The sequence below is a fragment of the Bicyclus anynana genome, chromosome 9, assembly GCF_947172395.1.
Source record: "Bicyclus anynana chromosome 9, ilBicAnyn1.1, whole genome shotgun sequence".
Classification (NCBI taxonomy): Eukaryota; Metazoa; Arthropoda; class Insecta; order Lepidoptera; family Nymphalidae; genus Bicyclus; species Bicyclus anynana.
In genome coordinates, this window is record NC_069091.1 from 3,205,848 (window position 1) to 3,220,852 (window position 15,005).

A 15,005-nucleotide genomic window follows, 5' to 3' on the forward strand; every position below is an offset into this window, starting at 1 on the left:
CTTCAGTGACTCTTTGTTAGATTTATAACATCCTATCGGCGCGCCACTCTGCACCCCTGTCGCCATTAAACAAGATTATCCCTTATGTAGATTAGTCTGTACTCCAGAATTCGAGCAGTATATCATTTTTACGATGGTCTTCCACCAAAGATTTGCAATGTAGTTATGCCTGCAGGCAATTCACTAACTTTAACTCATGTTCAACGACATACCTATTCGAAATTTACCAACTAGCTATTGTTAGCAGTGGCGTGCACAATGAGTTTTACTAGGGCATGCACTATATTTACAAAATGGAAAATTCCTTCTCTAATGCAGTTTCTTAATGGGTTCTCAGGAGGGTAGGTACAGCATTTTCGCATCTATGAAGTGCACGCCACTGATTGTTAGTAATTCTCAAGTCATGTTATTTCGTATGCACTATTTATTTAATGCCAACTAATAAAAATTATATTATTGATGAAAAAATCGTGAATTATCTTAGAGTAGGTATATGACATCAATGGACTCTACGGAATACGAAATACGCGGTTGTTATTAATTAGATGTTAATTATATTAAGTTGCGTTTTCACAAGGTTTCCGTAGAAATAAAGTAAATAAAATATAGCCTACACACTCACAAGAGACACAAGCTTTTATATTATTAGTGTAGATAAGAAATTGGACGCAACAAGCAAGCACAAAAAATATAATATGTGGATTGAATTGCATCAGAAGTGTTCTCAATAACCTATCGAGTATACCTTGATCTCGGTCAATTTGTCCCCAGACTACATTATACGTGGATTATGCCACCGTGTAATAAAAACAACGCTCCGGCACGTGGACTCTCATTAAAGAACAATTAATGAGGGTAGAAACAAAAAACCGCACCGCCCCGCGCAGTCCACGTTCTAATGAATGTAGTCATGCGTTTTATTAAAATAGACCCAGAGATAGCTTGTTAAACTTTAGACACATTTAATTTTTTGATCTCGGTGACATAATTATGTAGGTATCTGTAACTCATTCTCCACCAATAAACACAAAGTTTAATTCGGGTACATACCTTATATTGAAAAGTGAAAAATAAATATTAAGTAACTCAACAGTAGCTGTACCTATCTCAGAATTATGTATTGTAATGTTTTCAAATACAAAGAGATTTATGCGATATAAATTATTTTAGAACATACCCCTTTACCTGTTAATTTGTGCAACAAACTTTGAAACGAAGCATTTATTTGATTAGCCAGTGCCGCGTGATATGCGAGAATAAAAATATATAACATATTTGTTTTTATAATCAGAGTTCAGTAGATCCCTAGAGAGTTTACCCCCTACAATACCACAAACTTTACCTTATTTTAATATTAGTATAAAAAACATTGAAGCGTAGAGAGAATCCCTAGTTCGAAAAACAGCGTCAAACAGCTCATGTGATGACTCAGAAGATTTTACAACCACCTCCTAGACTAAAAGCGTAATTTTAATAACAACAACGTTATAACATCGTGTCTAAGGATGAAAATTGATGGGACGGCGAACGTTTGCACATTTATTATGTTCGGAGTGGGTTTGTGCATTTGGGGAATCTTTTGTGTTATTTGTGAACGGAAAGATATAACGTAAACAAGAATTCTCGAGATGTCTACGCTGCTACGGAGTTTCTGAACAAACGAATACGACGACAGTACGGGTATGTTTGTAAGATATGTAAATAATTTTAATGAGACGATGATTTTCAAGTAATATTTATATTTATATTTTCAAGTATCCGTGGCGCAGTGGTATGCGCGGTGGATTTACAAAAACGGTGGTCCTGGGTTCGATCCCGCTGGGCAGATTGAGATTTTCTTAATTGGTCCAGGTCTGGATGGTGGGAGGCTTCGGCTAGTTAGTTAGTCGAGGCTAGTTACCACCCTACCGGCAAAGACGTACCGCCAAGCGATTTAGCGTTCCGGTTCAATGCCGCGTAGAAACTGAAAAGGGTGTGGATTTTCATCCTCCTCCTAACAAGTTAGCCCGTTTCCATCTTAGACTGCATCATCAGTTACCATCAGGTGAGATTGTCGTCGTTATCAACCCATATTCGGCTCACTGCTGAGCTCAAGTCTCCTCTCAGAATGAGAGGGGTTAGGCCAATAGTCCATCACGCTGGCCCAATGTGGATTGATAGACTTTACACACGCAGAAAATTATCAGGTATGCAGGTTTCCTCACAATGTTTTCCTTCACCGTTTGAGACACGTGATATTTAATTTCTGAAAAAGCACACATCTGAAAAGTAGGAGGTGCATGCCCCGGACCGGATTTGAACCCACACCCTCCGGAATTGGAGGCAGAGGTTATATCCACTGGAGTGGCTAGATTGTAGACGTTGAGATTGTAGTCAAGGGCTAACTTGTAAAAAATAAAAATAAATAGGCTAATGCGGATAACTTAAGAGATGGATAGACATATACCTACTTATATTTAGTTTCTATAGTTATGCGAGTAGCTATATAAGCCCGAACGCCGCCGAGAAATCCATAATAATAGCAGAAATTTCACTTCCGCGGAGTTATATCGGCTGATCGAAATCTTGGATCCTTTGAATTGTCCCCGCGTATTGTTCTGGCCCAACAATGCGAACGGTTCATAACAATATCTTGTTATATCGATTTTCTATTGTACTCGAAATATCGAGGTATCGAGTTGATATTAAAAAAAAACAGTTTCCACAGAACTTAACGAGTTGTCTCTTCAAACTGTGCTCAAAATAGAACGTCTATGGGCAACAATATTAAAGTTTTAATCATTCTACTGAATAAAAATAATGGTATCAAACAAGAGAAAATTATTGAATCAAAATTGTTTAAAAATATAAATTTTGACAATTTTAATTCAACACTATTCTCTTTTATTGTTCTATTTGTTAAATGGTAAATATTCGTCAGAAAAATAAATTTGACTAACGAAATTAAATAATAGACACAAATTATTAATAATAGCAAATGATACATTTAAAAATATCTTTGACGCACTTGCTTAGTTTTCCCCTATAAATGGGTTCAAATCCCTTATACTTTAATGTCCTCTAACCCAGGGTTAGGTACTTCAAAGTGTCTGGTGATTGGAGACATATTTTTTCATGTTAACCCATAGAAAAAAATAAAAAATACCTTTGGTACTTCGAAATTTGACCATCTGCAGTGGCGTGCACTTCATACATGCATTAAAGTACTGCATACCCTAAGAGTTGTTTTCTTAATGCTAATTAAATGAAAATTTTCCCAGTTTGGTTAACTTTCTTATTAGTGCATACCCTGATCAACAATCGTATGCACACCACTGCATCTGTATCCTTGTAACCGGCTACCTCCCAATGCCGTCTTTAGTCTAAGCTAAATTGTTGTTTTAGTGGCCTCACGTGCTCTCCGAGACACGAGAAAGAAGAGATTTGAACCTTGGACCGCAGCCGAATTAGCTAACCACTACACCAATGAATCAGTTCATGTTTTCTTTATCGTATTAATCTATACTAATATTATAAAGCTGAAGAGTTTGTTTGTTTGATTGAACGCGCTAATCTCAGGAACTACTGGTCCGATTTGAAAAATTAATTCAGTGTTAGATAGCCCATATATTGAGGAAGGCTATAAGCTATATATTATTCCCGTATTCATACGGGAACGGGTACCACGCGGGTGAAACCGAGCGGCGTCAGCTAGTAATGTATAATATCACAATAGTTGGAGTGCATCATATTTACACATAAAACCCGAGCTTTTAAACCGGATACGAGGGTCATTTATGCCCATTGAAATATTTACCACACGAAAATGTTTGCGGATCAAAACATAATGCTAACTTTCCACTAGTGTGATGTACTCGTAGCTGAGCGAGGGAGGAAGCCAATAAACGTGATAATTAAACTTTACCATAAGCTTTATTTTCGTAATGATACAAAATATACTTATGATGTGAAGCTTTTATATCTAGCGCTTTTTAAATGACAAATATATCATGTCAAATTGATAATTCTTGTTATTACTAGGGAACGGCCTTCACAAATCATTTCAGTTTTTTAGTAAATTCCGCGGGAATCATGTAATTTTTCGGGATAAAAAGTAGCCTATAATTGCTTAATGGCCTCCTCTACTTTCTACTAAATGTACCATTAACATCGGTTAAGCCATTCCAAAGATAAGCCCGGACAAACAGACAAACAGTTAGATTTTTTTAGTAAGTATTGTGTTAATAGATTTAATAATAATAATAATAGTAAAAACATTTATTCAGCTAAAAAAACATAACATAAATAAGAAAAAAAAAACATGAGAATGAATACCAACTTAATACTAAGGCTTCGGCTGAATGCCGAAGCCTCAGCTCTATGCTACAGCTAAGTAACTGTAGCGCTGATTTTCAGGCATGACCCCAGGGTGGGCTCAGGTGAACATTAATTTATGCATTTGATATAATATGTAGTATGTATTGATGATTTATCTTAAAAAGTCATTCATTTGAGTTTGAGTTGATAATCGTATTAACTCGAGCCGTCCAATATCCACCACCAATAACGACCTCAAATGATCTTGATGTGTGTGATGAGAATGTGAATGCCTTCTATCGGACAGCTAGTATGGAGCTCAGCAAGTTGTTCATCAAGAGGCCCATTGCCACTTCAACTTCAAGCGAAGTTGAAGTGGCAGTGGGCAGGTGTCACAGGCTTTATTTTATCTACACGGATGAATGAATCCGCAGGACGTCTGCTACAACAATGGAGCTTCGCTACGAGTTCGTAGCTTCGGTGGAATGCGGCCCTTGTATGGTGGATGTCGTATTAATATGATTAAATTGTATGGCCACGTTGAAAGAGTCAGCGGTTAATTATGATGTTATGATAATTTTCCAAATTTTCCGCTCGGCCATTATCACTGATTTATTAAAATAAGCAATGTAAAAAATTTTTCGTTAATGAGGTCTGTTTTCGAGTTTAATAACCGACCGTCGCTATAAATGTGCGACATATTACAAAATTGATCGGAAAATATTTAAAAATTTAAGCGCCCAGGGGCGAGTCGGACTTGCGCTGGAAGGGTTCCGTACCAATATATATTAATACGGTAAAAAAGAGGTTGAAGGGGCGCAAGTCTTCCCGTGTCTTGTAAGCCTAATGATATTTTACTGCTATTGGTTGACAATATATGTTTTCTCGTCACGAGATATCTCGTTGAGGCTAACAAATTGATCACCTATTTATTCCATCAACTATTACCTACTACAAAAATAACCCGCCAATCAATACTAATATTATAAAGAGGCAAAGTTTGTGAGGTTGACCAACCAACCAGGGGTTCATCGTCGTCATCATCATCATCATCATCGTCAAATCATCGATGGACATCCACTCCAGGGCATATGCCTTTTGGAGGAACTTCAAAACATCACGATCCTGAGCCGCCTGCATCCAGCGAATCCCTGCGACTCGCTTGATGTCGTCAGTCTACCTGGTGGAGGGTCTACCAACACTGCGCTTTCTAGAGTGGGGTTGCTGTTCCAGCACCTCGGTACCCTAACGTCATCAGCTCATCGAACTATTTTATTTAATACACTTTATTTGTACACCACAAAAATAAAAGAAAACAAGCAAGACAGAAACACAAGAAAAAGTAGAATACAAAAGGCGGCCTTATCGCTTAGTAGCGATCTCTTCCAGGCAACCTTAGGCTTAGGAACTTATTAGGACAACTGTAGGTGGTGTGTACGTAATAATATTGTACATATACATACATACAAATAACTACACACTAATACATAAACCATAATACACAAATTATATAATAATTATAAATATCATAAAATAAACTAATATATAAATATATCATTATGTCGTATGATAAATATGTGCCCCGTCCATTGACACTTCAGCTTCACGACTCGTTGAGCTATGTCGGTGACTTTGGTTCTTCTGCGGATCTCCTCATTTCTGATTCAATCACGCAAAGATACTCTGAGCATACATCGTTCTATCGCCTGCTGTGTGACTCTGAGTCATCATATGAAGCAAGCGACCAAATCTCGAAACCGTAGGCCATTACTGGCAACACGCACTGTTTGAAGAAACCAAAAACCAACCAACCAAGAACTACTGAACCGTTTTTGAAAATTCTTTTACCAATAGTAAGTTAAGTTACTCACAGGAACGGGAACCGTGCGGGCGAAACCACGGGGCGTCTGCTAGTAGTGTATAAAGAGCTTATGAACTTGTAAAGTAAATTCTCAACTGATTCACATAAGCAAAGCTCCGAATCGTCGCCGTACAGGTATGTACCTAGCGGGGCACAGGTGGCTACGTGCCCCGAATAATGTATTAGCGTATTGACGTTAAATCAATAGATTACCGAAACTGTTTGCCGTACATAATCGCCGGATGACCACATTATGTAAAACGGGGTAATTGAGCCGCCAAAATTGAAATTATCCTATTTTAGGCAGCCTTTTCAGGTTTACCAGGATATACTGGTACATACTACATAGTTGCCACGTATTTAGGTTTTTTTGCAATTTTATGGAATTGTGATAAATAACTAGTGGACACCCGCGACTTCGTCCACGTGGACTATCTAATTAGGTCCAGAAATTAAGAAAAAAATGTAATTAAATAATAATTTTATAAGTTATTTTGCGTAAATTTATTATTAAACTAGCGGACACCCACGACTTCGTCCGCGCGAAATTTAGTTTTCCACAAATCCCTCAGGAACCTTGGATTATTTCGGGATGAAAAGTATATGCCTATGTGTTAATCTAGACTAAAATATATTTCCATTCCAAATTTCAGCCAAATCGCTTCAGTAGTTGCGGCATTAAAGAGTAACAAACATCTAAACAAACATTTAAACAAACTTTCGTGTTAATAATATTAGTAGGATAATAAATTAATAAGTGATTTATTTGTTATTATCTGCGAAATATGAATAATTTTTAGTTGGATTATTTGTTACTACCTATTTATACCTACTGGTTACTGGTTTTATTATAATCATAATAATTATTCCATTAGCATGTATAAGTACCTAAATGGGTTACTACATGTTTAGTTCTCTCTTTGTAGTACAAGAGGGTTCAAAACTTTGACCTGTTGATGGCAAAGATCATGGATTTTAAGAATAACCGTGACATTGTGACTTGTGTGAATACTTGAGGCTTTACTGCTATCTGAGGCACACTAACTCCTAAGTTCATCAACAATCAACAACAGCTGAACAATCAGACAAGCAAAACTTTATTTAAAATTATATTACTTACTTACATAGTATATCGTCTAAGTATATAATATGTAATTAGACCCACTAACTATAATAGTTAATTTTAACTGGACGCAAAGATAAGCATGTCTTATATTTCTAGTTGAACACCAATATATCTTACAGTTCAAATCCATTACAACGGAAATGACAATACTAGTGAAAAGTTTGTATTTTTATTCAAGGACATATTTTTGGTTCCTCAGCCTGTGAATAATGTAATTCTAATTCGATTTTTGTATATTTAATGAAGTAGTATTACTTGTTTTATTATTTTTATTTTATCAGCCGGTTCACGTTCATTTTAGTTTTTAATATACATTTTTTTCAATATATAGTCGAAAAAGCAAATAAATAGAAAGTGAATGAAATACTAAGAAACGTAAATATCTGTTCATAAAACTTTATTTACATTACCAAATACTACACATTAGGAGTTAAAAACAAGTGTTAAAAATTCATAGATTCATATTGACGCTACCATGCGATACGGTGTACAATATTTTTACGAAAATTTAAATACGAACTGTTATAGGAAATGTAAAAAAAATAATATCAACGGAAACGGCTCCATATTTATTTACATATAAGCCATTTATTTACACACCGGTTCGGTATCACCGGAGAGCATCGAGAAAATAAATTGTTTTTTACGAGAGCATACCATAGTAGCAATACCGTTCCGATTGAATGAAATGACCGTATCGGCCGTTTTATAATTTGCAATTTGTGCACAATTCAATGTTACAGGGGAGGAGAGAGCACTCACCATTCGGTTCGTAGTCCATCGCCGGCCACGGTGAGATAAAGCGTTACATATCGCCGACAAATCACCGCGATGGATGAGGTTATCGTATAAAATATCGCAACTGCCATTACCGTACACTGACGCTACGTCTCCAGCATTTTGAAGGATTGCAAACACACAACACATACGCGGTTACGAGAGCACGCTACGCCGGTCCGGGACCGAGCCGGTGACACGTCTCACGCCGGCAAGCACGCCGGCGTCACTGCCCGAGCCTGGCCGCCCGCCGTCACGCCGTCACGTGCCCCCGCCCGCCCTACGAACCTTTCTTTGTTTCGCATCCCCGCCGCGCGTGTTCAACAAATTTTAATCTTATTCTTGCGTACTGTGATTGACTTGAAAGCTTTTTATAGTGATAGTTGGAGGAACAAGCAGATAGTAAGCATACGTACGTCTATGCCTTGAAAGTGTTACTCTGTTATTTATAGGCTACTAGTGGACGCCCGCGACTTCGTCCGCGTGGAATTTAGCTTTTTACAAATCCCTGGGGCACCATTTATTTTTCCGGGATAAAAAGTAGCCTATGTGTTAATCCAGACTCTAATCTATCTCAACTTAAAATTTCAGGTGATTCGGTTCAGTAGCCGAGGCGTGAAAGAGTAACAAACATTCATATCACCAAAATCATCAGGTTTTTGCAAATCTCGGGAATCCATGGATTTTTTCGGGATAAAAAGTAGCCTATGTGTTAAAACAGAGTAAAATCTATTTCCATTCCAAACTTTAGCCAAATCGCTTTAGTAATAGGCGTTAAAGAGTAACAAACATCCAAACGTACAAACATACATCCATACAAACGTTCACGTTTATAATATTAGTAGGAAGTAGGATCGTTAACTACTAACCATCAGATGATTACCCAGCTTGTAACGTTTCTAAATTCATTAGTGATAGTTTGGCCAGGAGTTTGAGGCAACCTACTTGCAGTATATTTTTTAACGTACTAAAGATATAAATCACTTTTCATCCAATAAACAGATAGGTGAAGATCGTTTCTAATACAGAACTTAAAATTTAAAATCTAAAATCTTAGACTTTAGAAAGCTTGTAAGCTTGACTTTCGTAGAGCAAAGATTGCGTAGCTATATTTATAGGTATGAAATTCATTTCCGTATTTTTTTCTGTCCCGGAAATAATCTCTTCTAATTTACCCCTAATGAGACACTTCAGATGAAGTTAATTAAACACATTATAGATGCCATTTAAAATTATAAGGAGTGATACATTCCATGTAGGTTTTTAAATATTTTTTAAGTTATTTGAACTTTTTGTTAATAATTTTTCACTTAATACATACAACACTCAATACATTCTTTAATTTTTCAGGTTTTGTTTTTTGTATTCATATAACATGAGTAGAAAAAAATTAATGGGGACTAAATACCGAGAGGTCAAAGGTTCAATCCTCACCTGTTACTCTATTAGAGATCGGGACCGGTGGCTTTACACGTATGTGTCCACCAATGTGTAACACTAATGTCCAGGATTACTTGGAAAAAAGAAAACTTTATATTTTTATAAAATGATCTTATACATTATGACCCAGCATCATTACTAAGTATAAGGCATCTATTGTTCGTATGCTGCACCTGTAAGTAGTAATGTGCAAGCTCCTTACGTAAGTAGCTCATTTAAGTAGCTTATTTTTCTCAGTATAGAGTTCTAGTTGCCTACTACTACCGTTAAAATATTTGTTAAACCAACCAAAGCACAAACTTTTGACATAGTTTGAAGGGCTAAGTCAAAGTCAAAATTCATTTAAGTAGGCTTATCTTACTAGCACTTTTAAAACGTCAGGTGATGATACTTTACAATGGTGATAAGTAAAATCGAAAACTAAACCAATTATTATGAATAAAGTTTTACACGGAGTAATATTTTTAAAGGAAAATAATAAGCAATAGATCACGGAACTCACTACGCATTTTTAAAAGTAAATAAAAAAAATCGAACCCGGAACTTTACTACGCAGCGTTGCGTCGATAATGATGTTCTCGAATGAGTGATAATTGAGGGGTGGTGGTCTCCATCGCGACTAGTAAAGCATCTCGATATAATTGAATGTTGCTAAGGGTTCCCTCCGACGATCGGGCCCTCCCAGCGACGTTTGGGCCCTCGGCGCGACGATTGGGCCCCCGCCGCGATGATGGCGATGTTTTGTATGCACATCTGAGCGTGTAATTGTATTCATGGCGCTATTGTTGGAAATTTTATTAATGGGGGTGGAAAAAAAATCGTTTGATGTAAACAGAAACAAGAGTTGTGTTTATTTGAAGTTGTTAGGTTTGAGAAAGTTTAGTTTTGCGTACGTTTCACTACCTTCTGATAAATGTCGGATAATTTAAACGTAAATTATGCCACTTTGACACAGTAATCAAATGAAAAGAACAGTCCGACACTTGTAAAACCGGTCCATAGCAATGTAATTATGGCTTTCGAAAGGGTGTTTAATAAAATCTAATTACGTTTATATACCAACTACGTTTATAGTCTGCAAATGTACTCGAGCGAGGTCCCAAATGAAGCTCACTGAAAGCGAATATTGATGTCTTTTTTATTATTATCAACTCATATTCGGCTCACTGCTGAGCTCGAGTCTCCTCTCAGAATGAGAGGGGTTAGGCCAATAGTCCACCACGCTGGCCCAATGCAGATTGGCAGACTTCACACACGCAGAAAATTAAGAAAATTCTCTAGTGTGCAGGTTTCCTCACAATGTTTTCTTTCACCGTTTGAGACGTGATAATTAATTTCTTAAAATGCGCACAACTGCAAAGTTGGAGGTGCATGCCCCGGACCGGATTCGAACTCACATCCTCCGCAATTGGAGGCAGAGGGCTATCACGGCTCTTGATGTCTTTATCGAGAGTGTATTTAATAATTTCATGACCAGTTTTTCAAAATTTTCAATTTCTATTATGTTTTATTATTGTACTAACTGAATTCCTATGAAGAATTCAACAACAAGCGCAGTTGTATGTTATCGCACTAAGTTCGTTTACATTACGTAGAAAAATTTTGCAAATTCATTTCCCGGACGGACGCAAACACGTTAGCATGACGTCACCGGACGGCTCCCTGGCCTGCAATGGAATTTTCCGCATTACGAAACGTAGGTATTCCTTTGTAACGAATGCATTTTAGAATTTACATTTTATTTAAAAGAAGCTTTTTAATTGGAATCCCAACTTGAAAACTTTATATTCAATATTTATTTTATACGATAGCAAATTAAAATCATTCATTTCATGTAGTTTTCTATACACGCACTTTTGAAAAGTCAAGTCAGTGAGTAATGATTCAGAACGCAGATACAACTGACAAAAAACCAGAAGACTGGCTTTCTTCTGGGTCCAACTGCGCGAAAGAGGTTATCTTAGTTATTCCACAGTAGAGATTTGATTTGATTTAGAGGTGTATCTTCAAGACTGGGTTCAATTCGGCTGGACCGATTGAGATTTTCTTAATTAGTCCAGGTCTGGCTGGTGGAAGGCTTCGGCCGGGGCTAGTTATCATCCTACCGGCAAAGACGTATTGCCAAGCGATTTAGCTTTCCAGTACGATGCCGTGTAGAAACCGGATGGGGTGTGGATTTTCATGCTACTTCTACCAATCTAAAAATACCATCTTAGATTGCATCATCACTTACCATCAGGTGAGATTGTAGTCAAATCAACTTCTAAAGAATAAAAATAGAGATACGTTGTTGATTCCTTGTATTTAGGATTAGTAACGTTAAATATGTACCATCTATATAATATTTGTGAACTAAATATTGAAAGGTTTCGGTATGTCGAACTTTACTTACAAATATTTACTTTAGTCCTAAGGGTACATAATGAAGTTAGTTATCAATTTAAATGGGAATATTGTATTAGTTTGGAAAATGATTAACCTACTTACGTTACAAACTGGGAAATTTAGTTGTATCTATTACTTCGCAGTTTGATAGTTTATTCTGGAAAGAAATGTTTTTCGTTATAGTACCTAACAAAAGCCTGTAGTGGTCAAACCTCCCACATTTTATAAAGGTTGAAACTTTGACATTTGGCGCTCCTACTATAATAGTATGACAGGCAAATAAGAAGTTTTAGATCGTGATATGACCTTTGAATTTAGTTGGGAACAAACTGCAAAAAAAAAAGTTGTAGGCTAGTAGCGGACACCCGTGACTCAGTTCGCTTGAAATTCTGTTTAATAGAAATCTCACGGGAACCATAATCTTTATCGCAGAGATACTCCTAACATAGCTTGTTTAATCGCCCGCTGTGTGACTCTGAGCTTTCTTATAAGGCCCATAGTTAGCGACCAAGTCTCGGAACCATAGGTCATCACTGGCAACACGCACTGTTCGAAGACTTTTGTCTTTAGGCACTGAGGAATTTCAACAAAAGCTTACATGAAATTTAATAAATAAAAAAAAATAAAAATAAAAATAAAAATAAAATATGTTTATTTCAGGCCTTGACCCATAGTTGTTAGTGTACAAAAAAAAAGACAATAGCTTAAAAATATATGTTAGTAAAATAAATACAGACCAAAAAAAATAAAAAATAAAAAAAGAGAAATAATAACACTACATATTTAGGTATAATACTTACTTAAGATATCTGCCCCTACATACTGACACACCGGGCACACAGGTATGTGTGTGTATCCAGTGCCTCAGTATGGGACAGTCATACTTTTCGCTAATCACCCTCAGGAAGGTGTTAATATGATGTTAATATGATTATTACATAATTTAACATTGAAAATATGTCCAGCAGCGAAATAAACTAATAAACAGCCGTTATAAATAGCTCTTATCTTCGCAGCAATTTTGGCAACAAACGATAGGGCGTGTCTACACCGACGATAACAATCGAAATATGTAAATGTCAACGATTATTTACGATCATACCGCGGTGTCGGTGAATGGGTGCAATTCAACGCGATTCACTGTATCAAACTCATAACATTATCACACTCATATTATAAAGGCGAATGTTTGTGTTTGTGTAAATACCTTTTTTTAAGCAAGCCCTTGACTGTACTGTGGTGTGACCTTTGGATCACTTAGTTTGGAACAAACTGTAAATATGGGATACTTTTATTTTCTACAAGTAAGCCCTTGACTGCAATGTCACCTGATAGTAAGTGATTATCTATACTAATATAATAAAGTTGAAGAGTTTGTTTGTTTGTTTGTTTGTTTGTTTGATTGATTGAACGCGCTAATCTCAGGAACTACTGGTCCGATTTGAAAGTTTCTTGCAGTGTTAGATAGCCTATTTATCGAGGAAGGCTATAGGCTATATATTATATAATCCCCGGATTCCTACGGGAACGGGAACCACGCGGGTGAAACCGCGCGGCGTCAGCTAGTGCAATCTAAGATGGAAGCGGGCTAATATTTGTTAGGCGTAGGATGAATATCCACATCCATTTCAGTTTCTAACCGACATCGGAACGCTAAAACGATTGTCGGTACTTCTATGCCTTTAGTAGCAAAGCAAACTAACTAGCCCCGGCCGAAGCCTCCCACCAGCCAGACCTGAACCAATTAATAAAACCTCAATCAGCCCAGCCGGGGATCGAACCCAGGACCTCCGTCTTGTAAATCCACCGCGCAAACCGCTGCGCCACGGAGGCCGTCAGACAAGTAGGCATATTAAGGCAAGCAAATAAAATGTAGGTATATATTAGGTAGGTATAAATGTAAGTAGTATGTAAATTTAAATTTTAACTACCGTGAGTATTATTCATATTAATTTATTATGAAACGCGGCTCAGTTTAGATTGTGCTGCGTTGCAAGAACCACCTCATGACTAAGGACCCCGTATGGGTTCGAAACTAGTCAAGCATACTCCAAGGTTATATCACGTGAGTTTTATTTTTATCTAATTAAGTGTCATTCTAATAAACTTAAGAGACAATTTTTTTTTTAATCTTTACAAGTTAGCCCAATTTTATTAGCCAATTAAGGAAACCTCAATCGGCCCAGCTGGGGATCGAATCCAGGACCTTCGTCTTGTAAATCCACCATAGGTATACAAAGGTAAAATGCAGGTATATATTTTAGAATTCGTGAGTATTATTCATATTAATTTATTATGAAACACGGTTAAAACTCACATGATACAACGTCGGAGTATGTACGTGATACAAATCGATCTCAGTTTGGATTATGCCGCGTTGCAAGAACCACCCTATGACTAAGGGCCCTGTATAGTTCGAAACTAGTCAAGCATACTCCAAGGTTATATCACGTGAGTTTTATTTTTATCTAATTAAGTGTCATTCTAAGAAACTTAAGAAGAGACAAATAAATTATCTAATACCTTTTTCAAACTTAAAAAGAACACCTTCCTCACTCTTCAAACAGTTAATAAACGTTACCCGTGTGTTGACTATCGAAGCGCGAGGGTACCAAAATAAAGAGGAATTACATACAAACATCGCGGAGTTTATATAAAAGGCGTCCTAATTCACTGGCTAATAGAAAGAACACAAGTTTTCTACTTTCAAGCCGCTCAGTGTACCAAAAGCAAATATGTACTCCCCGATTCGGTAGCATCGTATCAGCACCACTAGAAAAAAGGTTTCGAGGGGACGGACGACTTAGGTAGAAATTTTCGCACGGTTCCGTACAAAATATCAATTTTTTTATACATTACACATACTTTTCTTTTTTCATGACACTATTTTTTTTTCTTTTTTGACAGCCTCCGTGGTGCAGAGCTATGCGCGGTGGATTAACAAAACGGAGGTCCTGGGTTCGATCCCCGGCTGGGCCGATTGATATTTTCTTAGTTGTTCCAGGTCTGACTGGTGGGAGGCTTCGGCCGTAGCTAGTTACCACCCCACTGGCAAAGACGTACCGTTAAGCGATTTAGCGTTGCGGTACGATGTCGTGTAGAAACCGAAAAGGGGTGTGG

At 37.1% G+C, this 15,005-nt stretch overlaps 1 protein-coding gene across 3 annotated transcripts in view; it reads right to left on the bottom strand.

Moving 5' to 3' along the window:
- LOC112058473 (CUGBP Elav-like family member 2) overlaps positions 1–15,005 on the bottom strand; it is a 511,519-nt gene that overhangs the window by 390,540 nt on the left and 105,974 nt on the right. Inside the window, exon 1 of one of the 3 annotated variants that reach the window (XM_024099328.2) lies at positions 8,156–8,274. The exons of 1 other annotated variant lie outside the window; for it this stretch is intronic. The gene's annotated coding sequence lies outside the window, so the exon portion shown is untranslated. Of the gene's footprint in view, positions 1–8,155; positions 8,275–15,005 lie in introns of those variants that run through there. One more of the 3 variants, XM_024099329.2, reaches the window with a different exon arrangement.